A 4,154-nucleotide genomic window follows, 5' to 3' on the forward strand; every position below is an offset into this window, starting at 1 on the left:
AAAAAGTCTCTTTGCTTTAGCATTTTAGTTGTGGTGTAGTTTATAAATCCCTGAAGAGCACAGAGATTGAAGAAAGACTTCTCCCAGAGGCAGACTTCTAATGTCTCAATGAGGAGACACACACGATTGTGATCTTGAATATTGTACAGTTTGCTGTCAGTTCTGTTAAAAAAAAAATGTGATATTTGCCTGGAGGAAATTCCTAGACATTTGAATGCCACACAAAATCAGACTCTTACACAACTCTAACTGGAAGCAAAGCATTCTTTGACTGAAGAATGGTTTCCCAAACCTTTCACAGAGAAGATACTAAAGATCTTCTGAAAATACAGGCCATGATGGCGGTCTCCTCTCCCAGGAGGAAGAAACGGGTCAAGTGACCTGAAGTCTCACGTTCCTTTCCAGGGTAATTACGAGGCCCGCTTGTTGGTCTTCAGTTGGCTTCTCCCTCAGGCTTTAGTAGATTCAAATCAGTAGGAGAGATCTTAAATATGGCCCTAGGTAAAAGAAGCTATTGTGAGCTTAGGAGAGAGTCATGTTTCATGTGGGTCTCTGAGAAAGGCTGCAGAATCATTAGGGGACCTGTGGGTGCTAACATTGAGCTAATGAGTTCCACAGGATGGGAGAAGAGGAATGTAAATATTATGTGAGCAACAAGCATGACCTTCAAGTCAAGATGTCCAGAGTAGGCCTGAGGGAGAGACAGATAACTCCCACCAGAATCCTTAGGAAATCCCACCGCAGAGGGAAGCAGCTGCCTCCATCTCTAAGTCTCTAAGCATTCTGACTAAAAGTCTCAGAGGGAGGGGTGGGTAAAGGAAAAGAAGGGAGGGAGGGAGGGGAGGTAGATCAAAATTGTATCAGACTGTGGCAACTGTGACCCTTGGGTGTAAGCAAAGCCATCAATATTGCTGACAGTCAGTCCCTGGATTCAGTCGACTCAAGCAACAAATGATCACTGAATCTCTACCCTTTACAGTTCTCCAGCTGTTATGAATCTATTCTTTCCTCTGGTTGGGTCTGTGCTTTTTACAAGTGCCTTTACCATCTGCAACCTAAAATGAGAGGCTGCTCCTGGTCAGATGAAGAAGGCACCCTTTTGCTGCTCTGGGTCCCCCAAAACCACTTCTGCTCTAGTATTTACAGTCAGGATTTAGATCAACTGATGGTTCTCAAAAAATCCTTGTTGATTTGTTTGCTCTGATTTTATTTTGAGACACGGTGTAAAGCCCAGGCTGACCTCAAGCTGCCATACGTAGCCAAGGGTAACCTCAAGCTTTGCCTCTATCTTTCAAGCCCTGGGATTGGAGGCATGCACCACCATGCCACTTTATGTCGTGTTGGGGATGGAATCCTGGGTTTAAGCGTGTTAGACAAACACTCTCCTGAGCTGCATCACAGACCACACCAGCATTTTGGGGAGAGGGTGGGTGGGAATATGTGAGTTGATTTTTTTTTTTTTTGACTTTTTCAGAAGACCAGTAAGCATTAGGATTAAGAGGTAGGATCAGGAATCCACTCCCTAGATTTCCCAGTATTAACTGCTACAGCACAAATCATCCACACATTTAGCCACTTGAAGCAGCACCTAGTATATGCTATGGATTCTGTGGGCAGATATTAAGCAAACCACTTAAGTCAAGTTCCTTCTCTTCCTGGTACTGATTGCTGTCACTGGGCTGCATGAGAGGACACACTTGGGACCATGATAGGGACAGCTGGAAGTGTGAGCTCAGCTGGACCTATCTCCCAGAGTCTCAACATACTCTGGGTGATGGCCCACCACTCCAAGAGCAGAGATCCCTAAAGAATAAGGGGGAATTTCCTGGTTTCGTCTGATACCAACAGCAACCTCAACAGCTTTGTAGCATGGCCTCTCCAGGATTCTCTTGGTTTCAGGAGCACCACCTGAGATTCCATGAAGCAGAGTTCTAGCTTCCTTTCTTGAAGGGAGGCCACAGTGTAGAAAAGCCACAGAGACATTGTAAAAGCTGCCTTTTACAACACAACATCCCGCAGTGGCCCCATCTATTTCTGAATACCCAATTCTTGCCTAGGCAATATTTACTTCGCCTACTCAAAAGCAAAGCCACTTCTTCCCCTCCCTTCTTCCTTATTTCCCTTCCAGCCAGCTAAGGCATATCAGACTTCCCAGAGGTAGCCTAAAAAATAATGCAGAATCTATAGGGTTTACGGGAATCGGTCCTACAGCACGGGCCAGGGGGTAGGGCGTAGTCATAGCAAGAAGAATGAAGAAGGTTTTGCTGAGGGGGTGGCTCTCAGGCCACACTCTGCTGGGCAACAAGAACTTTATTCTCCCATAAGCCAAATCACAGAAGCACACAAAGTTAAGTGAGAAAGATTCTCGACTTATAAGATTCTGTGGGCATCAAGCAACCACATATTGAGGCTTGTTTGAAGATGGTGGCTTGGATGACACAAGGTTGCAATGGAAAGGTGAGAATTTAAGACAAAATGGAGACCCATAGGTGAGGGAGCTTTGGTGAGAGCGGGGCACTCAGAATTCTTGTGTTAGAGACTTGTCCCTGCACTAAGACACTAGCAATATCTGGAGGCAGAGCCTCTGGGAGGTAATCAAGGATGGATAAAGTCATGAAGGTAGGCCACCCCCATTGTGGTATTAAAGGTTTTTCAAGGAGAGAAAGAGAAAATAAAGCCAGCAGTATCCTTGTCCTGGACCACCGTATGAGGCCCTCTGCACACAGGTTTGCAGCAAGTGGCTGGCCCTTGCCAGATGCTAGGGAGACGTCAGCACCATGACCTTGCAATCTTTAGTCCTTAGAATCATGAAATAACATCAAAAAACCTCTATCAACTTTTCGGTCTCAAGCACATTTCATTGTAAGTAACAGACACACAGATGGAGACAGTCGAGGAGTAGTAAGTCATGCCGGACAGAGAGGCAAGGTTGGTTTTCTTTGTCTAAAATAGCTGAGCTGGACACAGGTGATGGCTTAGACTGGAGCCATTCATCACTGGGCTTAGCCATTCCTTCACCAAAGACTTGAACGGTTGTGTTCAGATTGAACCCTGGGTAAAACGACTCATCTTTTGGGAATCCATGCCGACCACCCTTACCCTAGTGACTGTACATCTCATGGGCACAAAGAACCTTCCATTTCCCAAACCTACTCCAAATCTTAGCCCTAGCTATTTCCTCCAGCATATCTTCAAATTGTCAATTTTCTCACTCTTCTCTGAGCTAACTGTGCTCCTTCTCACTGGATAGCATCTCCTCTAGTCCCTCGATTATTCCATTAGCACCCACCTGAAGCATCACCTCTGGAAAGTACATCACAGCAGGCTGCTGCCTTCTTTCCCACAATGCCCTGCTTCCTGTTAACTAGTTTCCTATTGTGAAACGAGTATTCTGTGTGCTCCATCACATCTCTCGAGAGGACAGACATTTCTTACCTAATCTCTGGACCGCAGACATCTCTCAAAGACTCAGAACATAATAGGTGGTCATTCAATGTTAAAAAAAAAGAAGTAAATTCAGAAATTTATTTAACTTGTGCTGGTCTTCACTTCTGATCCAGAAAATCCTATATTTGGAGCAAGCAAAGGCTGGCACTACTCACTCTACCCTGGTCAGCGGTGTTTAAGTCTCACCGGAGGATGCTGGGTTCTGTTGGCAAAAGCTACCAAGAAGCCTGGGAAACCAGCCAGTGAAAACCAGCATGCCCCAGGGCAGCGGAGCTCTATTCATGAGCACTGTTTATTTCTGTTTCCCAGAGGCACCCTGAGCAGCCCAATGAAGGAGACTCTCACATCCCTGCAATTATTAAAACTGGAGACTCCGCGCCTGGTTACAGAGTTCTGAGCACCCTATGTCCTTCTGTCCATCTCCCAGATTCCTCACTAACACTCTGAAAGGCTGACACTCATGGCTGGTTTAGATCATTGTCAACGTCTGTGTTCTCCCTTTAAAACCGAAGGTCACACATTTGTGAAATCCTGCTGACGTAGTGGATAATGGCGGGGAACTCAGTTTATACATCCAGCAAGTCCTAAAGAATGCCAGTGGGCAGAGACAAGCTTTCTTGGGAGAAGTTGTTTTTGTGCGGTTTCAGAGCCTGGGGAGATGGGATGTTTTCTATGAATGGCTTTACGTGACATAGACAGCAGCTAGC

This window comes from Mus musculus, chromosome 3 (genome assembly GCF_000001635.26).
Source record: "Mus musculus strain C57BL/6J chromosome 3, GRCm38.p6 C57BL/6J".
In the NCBI taxonomy this organism is placed as follows: domain Eukaryota; kingdom Metazoa; phylum Chordata; class Mammalia; order Rodentia; family Muridae; genus Mus; species Mus musculus.